At 41.4% G+C, this 13900-nt stretch overlaps 1 protein-coding gene across 1 annotated transcript in view; it reads left to right on the forward strand.

Annotated features, from left to right (window-relative positions):
- Window positions 1-13900, forward strand: part of LOC146673690 (butyrophilin subfamily 3 member A2-like) — a 348925-nt gene that overhangs the window by 73358 nt on the left and 261667 nt on the right. The window lies entirely within an intron of this gene.

Consider the following 13900-nt stretch of genomic DNA (forward strand, 5'->3'; position numbering starts at 1 on the left):
GGTATAAACTCAACTCGTCGTGTTTGGAGGACGAAGAATACTGAGTTGCATCCCAAGAACACCATACCTACTGTGAAGCATGGGGGTGGAAACATCATGCTATGGGGCTGTTTTTCTGCCAAGGGGACAGGACGACTGATCCGTGTTAAGGACAGGATGAATGGGGCCATGTATCGTGAGATTTTGAGCCAAAACCTCCTTCCATCAGTGAGAACTTTGAAGATGAAACCAGGCTGGGTCTTCCAACATGACAATGATCCAAAACACACCGCCCGGGCAACAAAGGAGTGGCTCCGTAAGAAGCATTTGAAAGTCCTGGAGTGGCCTAGCCAGTCTCCAGACCTCAACCCCATAGAAAATCTGTGGCGGGAGTTGAAAGTCCGTGTTGCTCGGCGACAGCCCCAAAACATCACTGCTCTCGAAAAGATCTGCATGGAGGAATGGGCCAAAATACCAGCTACTGTGTGTGCAAACCTGGTAAAGACCTATAGTAAACGTCTGACCTCTGTTATTGCCAACAAAGGTTATGTTACAAAGTATTGAGTTGTATTTTTGTTATTGACCGAATACTTATTTTCCACCCTGATTTACAAATAAATTCTTTACAAATCCTACCATGTGAATTCATGGATTTTTTTTTTCACATTCTGTCTCTCACAGTTGAAGTGTACCTCTGGTGCAAATTACTGACCTCTGTCATCATTTTAGGTGGGGGAACTTGCACAATCGGTGGCTGACTAAATACTTTTTTGCTCCACTGTATCTGTTATGTAATTTTCAAGTTTGAGATTTAATTATTCAGACGTGTTTTTGTGATTGATCATTTCACATTTTTTTTAAAGTATAGTGTTCTTTTCCATCTATTTCGCAGATTAAGGATATACAATGGCCCCGGCAATTCTCAAAGTGATTTTGGGAGACAACAGCAGTCAGAGGCTGACTTTTCACTGTGGACTTCCAGGATCCGTTATTGAACTTATTGAAGAAGTGCAAAGACAGTCTGGCCTCAATAATAGCAACTTCCAGCTTCAGTTCATGGATCCACTATTTGGGAATGAGTTCATGAGCCTTACTTCATTGGATTAAATACAAGATAGGGGAACAATCAGAATGACTTCCCTGGCTGAAGGCTTAACTACACAGTCTGCTGAGGCTGATGCTTCATGCAGTTTTGGTCTGGATGATTCCACCTCCCGGTCCAGTGGATGTGTTGATACAGACATACTCTCATCACCAGAATTTGAGGCATCCTGCTCATCAACCTCTAGGGCATTGTGGCCAAGGGTTTTCTGTGTTCCTCAGTTTTCCTTTGATGCATAGCTAAAACTTGAGCGAGGCAATGCAGCATACAAAGAAAAGGGCACATTGCTTACTCCAGATCCTAAACTGAAGTCGCAAATTCTTGAAGGCCTCATTCAAGAAATTGTCAGATACAAAGTTTATGTCACTGATAAAGACTTTAAAGAATGGAACTCCAGTATGATCATAAAATCATTGCAGCAAAGGGGGATCCAATGGCATTTTAATCCACCAGCAGGATCTCACCATGGAGGAAGCTGGGAGAGACTCATCCACTCAGTGAGAAAAATTTTGAACGTCACAGTAAAAAGAACAACTGTTGGATGAAGAAGGTCTCCACACCTTGCTGTGTGAAGCTGAGGCTATTATAAATAGCAGGCCTATCACAAAGGAATCTTCAGATCCCAATGACCTGGAGGCCACCCAACCATCTCCTGTTGCTGAAGATTAAGCCAGAATTACCCCCAGGAATCTTCAACAAGGATGCCCAGTATGTAAATCGCAGGTGGAGACAAATCCAATACCTTTCAGACCATTTTTGGAAACGCTGGTGAAAGGAATACCTCATGCAGCTCCAAGAGCGTCAACGATGGACTACACCTAGGAGAAATTTCCATGTTGGTGATGTTGTGCTGATCGTAGATGACACAGCACCCAGAATTTCATGGCCACTAGGAAGAATCGTAGAGATCTTTCCAGACCAGAAAGGTCTGGTGCGTCAGGTGAAAGTAAAGACCAAGACCAATGAGCTTTGTCGACCAGTTACAAAGCTGTGCCTTTTGCAAGAAGCTGAAGATAATTGATGCACTCTTCGAAAGTCAAGAACTAGTTTCCTCTGAGAGGAGGAAAGTGAAAGAAGATTTCTTTAAGATAGTTGAAGTTCAGTTAAGTGATGTAGCCATAGACCTTGTCATTTAAGTTAAAGATTTTGGAGTAATTGTTTCAAAGACATTGATAACAATTAGGGGCCGGTAATGTAGAAGCCTACATGCAGTTTAATTTGAAATGTATGCTTTTATTTTGATAGTGCAGAAAACAGGAAGTTGGGCGAGAGGAGAGTGGAGCCACATGGTTTTTTGACCTCGCAATCTCTCTTCATCCATTTTGAATTGAGCTTTATACGTTTTTGTAATTTGGAATTCTGTTGCTGTGTACCTGTTTGGACTTTTGAAGTAAATATTGAGAAGCTATCAAGGACTGCGGTTTCGTTTTTTGTTTTTGTTTTTTTTGGATATGGAAAGAGGGACCAAGCGGAGCGTCAAGCTAAGGCTCCATTAGAAGGAAACCTACAGAAGGCATACAATTTTTAAGTTCATTGGACATGGTTACAGTAATTTTGGTTATGTTGTGATGTCCAACCACTGTTTTGTTTTGTTTGTTAGTATAAGTTTTTGTGATGTTTCACTTATAGAAGGAAGCCAAAACGAATCACATTTTAGGGCTCTTGGTTTTGTGTTTGTGGGTGAAAATGTTATTTTCAAGCTTTTCTTCGTCACATTTTAATATTTGCATTCCTGTTGCCATAGTGCTTTACGGCTCTTACATTTAAAAAAAAATGTTTTTAAAGTACCCGAGGAATTCTCACCTTTTACCTTTGGGCCAGTATTCCTAGAAAATTCAGCGTTAACATTTTCATAGGCCCTAGAATGTTGAATTAAGATCCAGAAGTTGTTTGTGTTTGGTACATTTTGGAAGAGATGCATTCAGATGACTCATGTATAATCTGAACTTCTGTTACAACTTCCAGTTGTATACTGTTTTGAAAAATACAGGTCATTGTTAAAAATGTTTTGCTTGTTGGTTTGATTGAAAGAAAAATATACAGTACATACAGTGTGTGTATATATATATGTTTGTGTGTGTGTATACATATATGTGTATATAGCATAAAATTATCTTGTCAATCTAACTCATTGCAGTCAAATAAAATTAACATAAAAGAACTCTACATTTTACATAACCAGTTAATGTCTGATAAACAAGTAGTTTCTATAAATATTTGACATGAATGAAAAGGATACAAACAACATGAAAAAATCATGTTCATGTTACAAAAAAATTTGTGTGCAGTTATAACATGAAAAAATAAGGTTGACAAAACATAACTCAATTGCGTGCAACCGATTACAATAAGTTTTTTATGATTATCCCCCTGATTATTTTTTTCAGTGTAGATTCTGTAATCTGAAAGGACAGATTTCCACCTCCCAACAACACAAGTGAAATACCAAATTGATTATTTTTTTTAATCGAATGTTTGAATGAATTGTAAAAGTAGTGAAAATTATATTTTTGTTTTTCTTACAGTAAACCTTTTTTTTAAATAGGTCCTGAAAGCTGAATCAGAGGAGTCTTTGCATAATCTTATTTTGCAAAACAGCACAATCTTCCAAACTGCTGGATGCCTCAGAAACGTCAAGCCTTGTGAGAAACAAGCATTTGTGGAGGAGTACCTCAGATGGTACATCCTTGAAAGAAACCAAAGTGTCATTCAACGGTAAACTCATTACTCCTTCTAAATTCAGGATGGCCAGTTGCTCATCACAGCAGCCACTGACATTTTCAGACCTTCAGATGTATATGAAAAAACTGATTCAGTAGCATCCGTGTGATCTGATGAACAACAAGTTAATTCCTGAGCCACTGTCGCACGCTAATAACCTTTTGACACTAGAACTCTAATTTAGTATACATTTATTGTTCACAATGACCCATAATAATCATAGTCATGCAACATGATTAATTTTTCAGTTATTTATAAAAAGAGGTGATCCCTTGTTTGACACACTTGTTTATTCCAGCGTGAAAGCACTATTTTTTTTAAATGCTGAAATCCCAATGAGCTCTTCTTTTCTTGCTGTCACAGTTAATTTCTGAGCACTATGAATTGTTTTTGTGTATGAGTGATTCTATGCATTTGAAAGCTGTGCAAATTTATAATGAAAGATCTAGTAGGTAAAGACATTTAAACACAATTTAGAAGACTGCAATAGTTATAGCTATAAACCAATTATTAGTTATTTGTCTATCCTTTGCAGATTTAAAGATGGACTGGAAAGTCTGAATTTTTTAAGTGCACTGCAACAACATTCCAGTGTGCTGGCCGCACTTGGCTTTTGGGCAGTATTAGATTATAATATTATTTTATGCCATGTTAGACCCCTAAGTAAAGATTGTGAATTATTATGTAGTTTTAGTTGGCATTATTCTCCTGAATTAGAAGAAGCTGATAACTATTGCATTAGTTAAACTGATTTGCATTACATTAAACTGCTGACTTATTGTGAATGAATGATATTGTTTTATGATGCATTATACTGCTGAGTTATAAGAAATACTGTTCGCAGAAAATTATTGTCTTATTTGTCTGATTAGAAGAGAACAGAATATACTGGAGTTGTCTGCCCCATTTCAGCAGGAGCAGATAAACAGGGAGCCAAGGTCGTAGCTTAAGCGCCGTGTGAGAGAAAGCATGTGAATGTTTAGGCTTTTATGATAAGGTGTAACAACCAAGATGGCGCCGCGTATGGATGCCCTGGTGCTTCAGTGCGTTACTTTTGTCTTGTTTTTGTGCATTTCTTCTGTGTCTGGGAACTCCTCTGGATACTCGTACACCAGAGAAGAGCTCCTTAACTGCAGGACTACAACGCCTGTGGATTTATTTCCAATATTTGTCGCATCTGCGGCAGATTTACTGCTGACTCTGATCAGGAAAGTGAGACGTCGAAAGAGAGGTAAGCGAGCCGGCGTACTCGTGCGTTTGAGGAAACGCGGACTGAGAACGGCCCTTCCTGGGATCTTCCTTTCTAATGTACGCTCACTCTGGAATAAGATAGACGAACTGGCCCTGATGAGAAGCATGAACAGAGACTTTGCCTCCTCCTGTGTCTTATGTTTTACGGAGTCGTGGCTCAGTGAGGACATCCCGGACTGCGCGCTCAAGCTGGAGGGCTTTCATCTGCTGCGCGCGGACCGGCAGGCCGCTCTCTCCGGTAAAACCAAAGGTGGAGGTGTCTGCTTCTACATCAATAGTGGCTGGTGCACAGATGTAACAGTGATTGCTCAGCACTGCTCTCCCTCTCTGGAATATCTTTTTATTCACTGCAAACCGTTTTATTCTCCGCGGGAGTTTGCTTCATTCATCCTGGCCGCTGTTTACATCCCGCCAGACGCGGATGCGCAAGCAGCTCAGTGCGCACTCGCAGAGCAGATTCTCCACACGGAGCGGACATACCCGGACTCTCTCATCATTGCTCTTGGGGACTTTAACAAAGCCAATCTGAGCCATGAGCTTCCGAAATACAAGCAGTATATTAAATGCCCGACCAGAGAGGAGAGGACATTGGACCACTGCTACAGCACGATCAGCGGGGCCTATCGCGCGGTGCCGCGCGCTTCACTCGGACTTTCTGATCACGTCATGATCCACCTAATCCCCGCGTACAGACAGAGGCTGAAGCTCTCCAAACCTGTCGTGAGGACCAAAAAACTGTGGAGCAACGAGGCTGTGGAGGAGCTTCGCACGTGTTTGGAGACCACAGACTGGGACACAATGAAGGCTGCTTCTAACAGCTTGGACGAGTTTACGGACACTGTCACCTCCTATATCCACTTCTGTGAGGACAGCATTGTGCCATCACGCACCAGGGTGAGTTATAACAATGACAAACCCTGGTTTACTCCTAAACTCAAAAAGCTGTGGCTGGAAAAGAGTAAGGCGTTCAGAAGCGGAGACAGGGACTGCTACAGAGAGGCCAAGTACAGGTTCACTAAGGAAGTGGACATTGCCAAACATCAGCACTCTGAGAAGATGCAGCAGCAGATCTCAGAGAATGACTCGGCCTCTGTGTGGAAAGGTTTTAGGAATATTACAAACTACAAGCCTAAAACCCCCCACTCCACTGATGACTTGCTCTTAGCCAACACCCTCAACGACTTCTACTGCCGTTTTGACGAGCCATCAGGCAGCCTTCACACCTCCAACGACCCCAACAATAGAGGCACTTTGGACACTCATTCCCCCACCTCTCCCCCCTCCATAGAGCCATCACCACCTTCAAACTGTTCACCTGCAACACCCGCCCCCTCACCCCACACAAAAGAGGATTTCACACCACCTCCTCCCACCACAACTCTCCATATTCATGAAGCAGATGTGAGGAAGCAGTTTAAGAGTCTGAATGCTCGAAAAGCTCCCGGCCCAGACGGTGTGTCTCCTGCCACTCTCAGACACTGTGCAAACGAGCTGGCCCCAGTGTTTTCTGGCATCTTCAACTCCTCACTGCAGGCATGTCATGTGCCTGCCTGCTTCAAGTCCTCTACCATAATCCCTGTCCCCAAGAAACCTAGGATCACTGGACTAAATGACTACAGACCCGTGGCTCTGACATCTGTGGTCATGAAGTCATTTGAGCGCCTAGTTCTCTCCCATCTCAAGACCCTCACGGCCCCCCTCCTGGACCCCCTGCAGTTTGCATATAGAGCCAACAGGTCTGTAGACGACGCCATCAACATGGCCCTACACTTCATCCTGCAGCATCTGGACTCCCCAGGAACCTACGCCAGGATCCTGTTTGTGGACTTCAGCTCTGCCTTCAACTCCATCCTTCCAGACCATCTCCGAGGCAAGCTTTCCCAGATGAATGTGCCTGATCCCATCTGCCGGTGGATCACTGACTTCCTGACGGACAGGAAGCAGCACGTGAGGCTGGGGAAGAATGTCTCGGACTCCCGGACCATCAGCACCGGCTCCCCTCAGGGCTGTGTTCTTTCTCCTCTGCTCTTCTCCCTGTACACCAACTGCTGCACCTCCACCCACCAGTCTGTCAAGCTAATCAAGTTCGCAGATGACACCACCGTCATTGGGCTCATCTCTGACGGGGATGAGTCTGCCTACAGGAGGGAGGTTGAACGTCTGGTGTCTTGGTGCAGCCACAATAACCTGGTGCTGAATGCCCAGAAGACAGTGGAGATTATTGTGGACTTCAGGAAGCACACAGCCCCACTCCCCCCCATCATCCTGACCCTGTGTGTGACGACAGCGCACTGCAGCGCTGCGAGCTATTTTTAGACTGTGTGTGAACATGCAAATGAGCTGGACACAGAGGACAGAAAGCATGTGAATGTTTAGGCTTTTATGATAAGGTGGGGACACCAGAGGCTATAAAAGTTTGATCAATGCTCCACCATTTTGAGATCTGAGGCTGTCTGCATACAGTGTCCATCTCCCATGCGTGTGATCATTAAAGTCATCGTTTGACTTAACCCGGCCGGACCAGTGTTGTTATTGTTATTTTTCCTCTTGTATCCATCCCCAATATTTGAATCCGTAACAGCAGATTATCTCCTTGATTGTGAAGGTTTGAATGGCCGTTTTTATTTGTTTATAGTTTTATGAAAGGAGAGGTAAGGAAATTAATTTTCTGTAATGTACTACAGTGATTACTTTCTTCTTTCAGCGAAGGCAACAGCAGTGTGTCTGGAAGATTTGATGATGTTTGCCACAGGGCTGACGGCAGTTCCACCGGTAGGAATGACACCACCACCATGCATCCAGTTTTTAAGTGTACCGCCTTTTCCAGTTGGAAACACCTGTGCAAATACTCTGAAGCTACCCATCTGTGACTCATATGGAATCTTTAAGGCCAACATGGACTTTGGAATTCAAAATGCTCCAGGATTTGGATGATCTTAAATTAGCAAGGTCATCAAGTTACAGTTACTGAGTTACCCTGTTAGGTTCAGCTGCCGTTGGCACACTACTTAACACATCCATGTGACAAGCAACTTCCATATTGTTAAACATTTAGTTGTTTTTTCTGAATATTGTGTATGTTGGAAAAGTGACAGAAATGCTGGACACTATTTGTAAATGGTTTTATTAAAGAAAATTTTAAATGTTTCCTTGTGGTTAAATGTTAATATTTAAATCCATGCCAGTTGCTGTATATTATGAACAATATTATATTCAATTTAGCAAGAGGGAAAGGAAACACTACTAACATTAAAAAATGAAGGAAAAACAGAAGGGCTGGAGCACTCAAGTAAGTCCAAAGGTTTTATTAGGTGCAAAAAAAGGAAAGAAACTAACATTTCGACACTGTGTGTGTCTTCGTCAGAGTAACTCTGACAAATGTCATTACAAACTGAAGTTCAGTTGGTATCTAAAACCCAGCTATGTCCTTCAGGGCCAAATACAGCTCTGTGGCCGATTCCCAGTCTTGTGGCTGCTGCAGTGTGTTTTTTTGTACAGCCTGTTGTAAATATTCCTCAATGTTTGGATCACCACACAATCCAACCGGTAGCCCCTCCTCGGGAAACACATCCAGTTCCCTCTCCTCAACAGCAAATCCACAGTCTCTTGAACCATATCTGCAAAATGAAAATAGAACAGTGAAGGATTTTTTGCTGACAATATGGAACTATATAAATCAACGCATGCAGCGACTTGTTATAAACTGCTCTATCATACTTATGTGTAAAATTATGAATATATATTAACCAACTTAAGCAATAACAACACCTTGCATTTAGTTTGATGCAAAAGGTTAATTCATTTTGTTAAGAACTCAAATACCTGTGAGGCAAGAGATAGAGTTCGTTTGGAATCCCCCCTGGACACGATGCAAGTCTGCTTGGCCGGATCCTGTGTTTGTTCCAGAGGTCTTTGCATTCATCCAGGTCTTTCTGTAGAACCCCTCTGAAGCAGAATCTCAGCAAGCATTGGTGTTCGTAGCTTCCATTTAAGTTTCCAGAGTCCAAAAAAGTCCATCCAAAACTGAGACCTGGGTATATAATTAATATTTAAGAATCAATTTAGCTTTGTTCTTGGTCATTTTATAGTGTTTGTTACATTTTGGTCCCATTTAAAACATGCCACAAATGGATGTCAAACAAAGTAATGCATATTAGTTTTCCATAAATATTGTAGCGACCCTGCAGTAATGTTCTTGTTAAAAATGCTGTATTCTTTTCACTCTGTTCTGTGTGTTGAGTGTGAGGAGTGGAGAGTTTGGTCTGAGTTTTTCATTTTGTATTGGCGTCGTTAAATCTAGGCAAGCATGCTCATTTCGGCACAACAGCTGACAGTGACCATTTTGAGTTCCTGCAATAAAGTGACGGCTGTTAACGTCTATCTCATCCAACTTTTCAACACGTCCAGCAGGACGCTACTCTATTTTCTTAAATGCATGTAAAACAAAAAAACGATCTGATCAGCTTTCACTGTAGCTTACACCTACCAGACACAAATGTACCCACCTTCCTCTTCTGAAATAAGACCACCATGACTCAATGCGCTGATTCCCAGTAGATGATCCGTAACTGTGGCTTGACGATCCAGCATAATAGTTTGTGTGCGCGTGACGGAGGGTACACTGTATTGCTGCCATAGTCCCATTCTCAGTCCCGAAGTCTGTTCATAATCTCATTGGTATCACACCAAGACTCTTTACACAGTTTATATAATTGTGAGCTATAACAGCTGTTGTTTGTTGCTCCACACACAAGCCACATCAGTCTTCTTGAAAAGCCATCTATACATCCTGACAGGGCCAAGCCAAAGGGTTTCAGTTTATCATAGCCATCTACATGCCATATGTAACTGGGCCCCATTGAGTGATACGTGCGTCTTGTGAACCTCATTCGAGTTCTCAAAGCGATTCCTTGAGGATTTAGTTGTCTCAACAGCCTCATAACTACATCATGCTTGTGTTTTTGTTTGAGAACAAACAAACAATTGTCCTGGTCCTCGAAGCTCGGACAAAATGGCACGCCTCACCTCAGGAAGTGGAGAATAGTTGCCTCGTCTGTACAGTCCAGATTCTTTAAAATGCGTTTTCAGTGTACGCATACTAATTGAAATGTCACGATTACACTTGAGCATATCCAGTATCACCTCGTATGTATGTCCTGAATCAAAATATTCTCGAATAGCGACAGCTATGTTTGGGTCACCGCTAATGTTCATGTTTGAAAAAAATGCGCTACAGGCAGAGTAACTTCCGGTTCCAAAGATGAACAGCGCGGACATCCAATCAGTGATGTCGCCTGTTGCCGACTGGTACCTACCCTTTCTGGTTTTCTTAATGTAATTGTGCTTCTCAATTTGTTTTTGTGCTTCTCAATTTTGTTTTTGTGCTTCTTAATTTGATTTTGTGATTCTCAATTTTGTTTTTGTGCTTCTTAATTTGATTTTGTGATTCTCAGTTTTGTTTTTGTGATTCTCAATTTTGTTTTTGTGCTTCTTAATTTGATTTTGTGATTCTCAGTATTGTTTTTGTGATTCTCAATTTTGTTTATGTGCTTCTTAATTTGATTTTGTGATTCTCAGTTTTGTTTTTGTGCTTCTCAATTTTGTTTTTGTGATTCTCAGTTTTGTTTTTGTGCTTCTCAATTTTGTTTTTGTGCTTCTTAATTTGATTTTGTGATTCTCAGTTTTTTTTTTGTGCTTCTCAATTTTGTTTTTGTGCTTCTTAATTTGATTTTGTGATTCTCAGTATTGTTTTTGTGCTTCTCAATTTTGTTTTTGTGCTTCTCAATTTTTGTTTTGCGATTCTCCGTTTGTTTTTGTGTTTCTCAATTTTGTTGTTGTGTTTAGCAATTTGTTGGTATGATTTGCACTTCTGGGGTCCGTTCTTCGTACCTCGCTAAGTAAGTTAGCTGGATTTGATTGTTGACGATTTCGCGTGATCTTGGATCGTTCGGTTCTCCGAAGCTCATCCGGGACTTGCTGTCATAGCAACAGATCCGTAAGCGTAAACCTGCTCGGGAGCAGGCTTACTTTATGTAAACAAGATTAGATCGCGGCCACTCAGGTATGTCCGCTTGATTTATACGAAAGCAACAGCGATATTTTACCACTGTTTTACCATAAATAAATATTATCAATGTAACTAAAGATAATGCAGTACCTGATCCTTTCATTGATTTCATACAGATACATACAGGTCATTTCCTACAAAAAGGGAAATGTACTATTAATCATTTTATTTCATGTATTTGATTATTTCAGATGTAATTCATATTTTAGAGTAGTAATAGTAAATTACTTTGTGTAATCAAGATGAGAGACCACGGCTATAAAAGCGAAGGTGGATTTGGGAAGTCTGTCGCAGCCATGTCCTGTCCGTATATGCGAGCAACCCATTGCGGAAGGTGCAAGATTGATAAGGAGAAATCTCAGAATTCAGCGTATATTGCGGGATAGACAGGATCCTTTAGCTCTGCGCGACAGTGTGCTCATAGAGAGATATCGATTTTCCCGTGAGGGTATTATTTACTTAACCAACTTGTTGACGAGGAGGTGCAGGACCACCACCTGTCTTTTTTTGCTCTGCCCTTTTCTTGGTTGCTGTTATAAACAAACAAACAGATTATTTCAGGGTCTCTTTTCAAGAGACTAAAAGCAATATAAGTGATAAATATTACCATTCTGTAGAATATGGAGAAGATGGCGCCGGGTGTCATGGCACGCCGTCTCTCGGTTCTGCAATATTTATGTTTTGTGTTCTTAGTGGCGTCTCTGCTAGTTTTAAAAACCCACTCTTTGTTGGTGTATGAGCGACAGACGCTGCTTAATATCCGTGACTCACTGCTGAAGTTTCCCAGCGTTAGCGAGCGATGTGGAAGACTCCCGCCACCTCTGGCGTCGGTACCGGGGGAACTGCATTGCCGTGATCCCCCTGGAATCCTTCAAAACGGAAGCGCTGGAGAAGTGGACGAATGCGCGGAACACGCTCTGGAAAGCATGTTCGGGTTAGAACTCGGATGCTTTAAATTAGAGCTGGGCGATATGAGATTTTTTCATATCACGATATGTTTTTTTCATTTCAGGCGATAACGATATCTATCACGATATAAGCCAAATAACTATATTTGTAAGATTTCAATGTGCCGTTGCTCACAAGTAAAATGTGAAATAATCAGCAGCTTGTTTTTATTTAAATATTTATTTCCCATAATAAGTTCAACAGGGTAGATGCACTTAAGGAACATGAGACTTTTTCAGATAAATAAAGGCAAATATTGCAAACTACACAAAAGGCAGCCGCTAAAGCGTTGTTTCAAAATAGAACAAACGAAACAGACTACTAAATTGTCAATTCCACTTAGAAACAAAATATTAATTCTAAAAATAAATCTTAGTTTGTTTTACAGAAGAACAGACAAAACTGACTAACTTTTGTCAATATCAAATAAACTGAGAACTAAAAGGAAATTCTCAATCTCTCCTTGTTGTATAGCTGAGCTTTTCAAACAGTTTTAACAGTTACTTTAGTCTGACAAAAGCCGAATGACGAATTAGCGCTTCCAGTCAGAGACTGAGGCTACGTCCACACGTACACGGGTATTTTTGAAAACGGAGATTTTCCGTTTTCGTTTTAAAAAATAATCCCGTCCACACATAAAGGCAGAAATGAAGGAAAACGCTGCTATAAACATGCCAAAGCAGCAGGTGGCGCTAGATTCCTAACCGTGCAGAAATGTTGGCCAATCAGAAGTCTAGAAGCCTCGGTGGGAAAAAGTAAACAAAGCTGGGGCATAGAAGCAGAACAGAGTCGTATGTGTGGACGGACAGTAACTGTGTGTGTATGTAAGCATTTAAACACTGCAGAGAGTAGAATTAACAGTAACAGTATTGTAGAAATTCATTTCACCGAAACAATAACGTGGCGCACAGTGTGACGCATGCACCAGTTTATTGTATTTCCAGACTTGCTTTCGGCACATTTACAGTGCACGCTACTCTGTTTTTTGTCAGACTTGAAATAGCCGAAATACCTTCACACTACGGAACTTCTATGGCTCTTCCGTTCGACAATCTCTCCGGCATAGGAACCATCATGTTTTCTCTTCGGTCATGCTCGGTTGATTTTTCTAGTCGGCACACTCATTTTCTCCATTACCCACTGGCTGCTTCCCAAACAAACACACGTGCGGCTTGGCACTTGTGCTGTACGTAACACGTCGCGCGACGTGACACTGCGGCTGTAATTGGTTCGGCTCTGCGCTACTTAATTTGGATTGACTGACCTTTTTTTTTTTTTTTTTTTTTAAGAGGACAAGAGCAGCGAGGTCTATCGCGATAGCTTAATTTCTCTATCGAGTAAAAGTTATATCGCGATACATATCGTTATCGTTCTATCGCCCAGCTCTACTTTAAATTGATTAAAAACCCCAGTCTGCAATTAATACAATACAAAATACTACATAGAGTGCACTATACAGGTCATCGGATGTTCAAGATGGGCTTTACATCTTCCAACAACTGCTCACACTGTCAAGGCAATACACCAGACAATTACATCCACGCTCTTTGGTTCTGTCCACCAGTGCAGAAGTTTTGGCGCGAGGTATGTGAAGACTTATCAAAGTGTCTGAAATGTAACATTCCAACTTCCCCCTTAGTGTGTTTGTTGGGCAGCTTAGATAATGTCACTTCAGAAAAGAATATAGCCCATATGGTTTTCATTGCCCTATGCATAGCCAAGAAAACTGTCCTAATGAACTGGAAAAATAAAAACAATCTTAATTCTAACCAATATAGAAATCATCTATTAGATTACATTAGTCTTGATACAGCCTCTGCCACCACATCAGA

The sequence above is a fragment of the Rhamphochromis longiceps genome, linkage group LG3 (genome assembly GCF_057381845.1).
Source record: "Rhamphochromis longiceps isolate RC_006_pf linkage group LG3, R_longiceps_female_GT1.1, whole genome shotgun sequence".
Lineage (NCBI taxonomy): Eukaryota > Metazoa > Chordata > Actinopteri > Cichliformes > Cichlidae > Rhamphochromis > Rhamphochromis longiceps.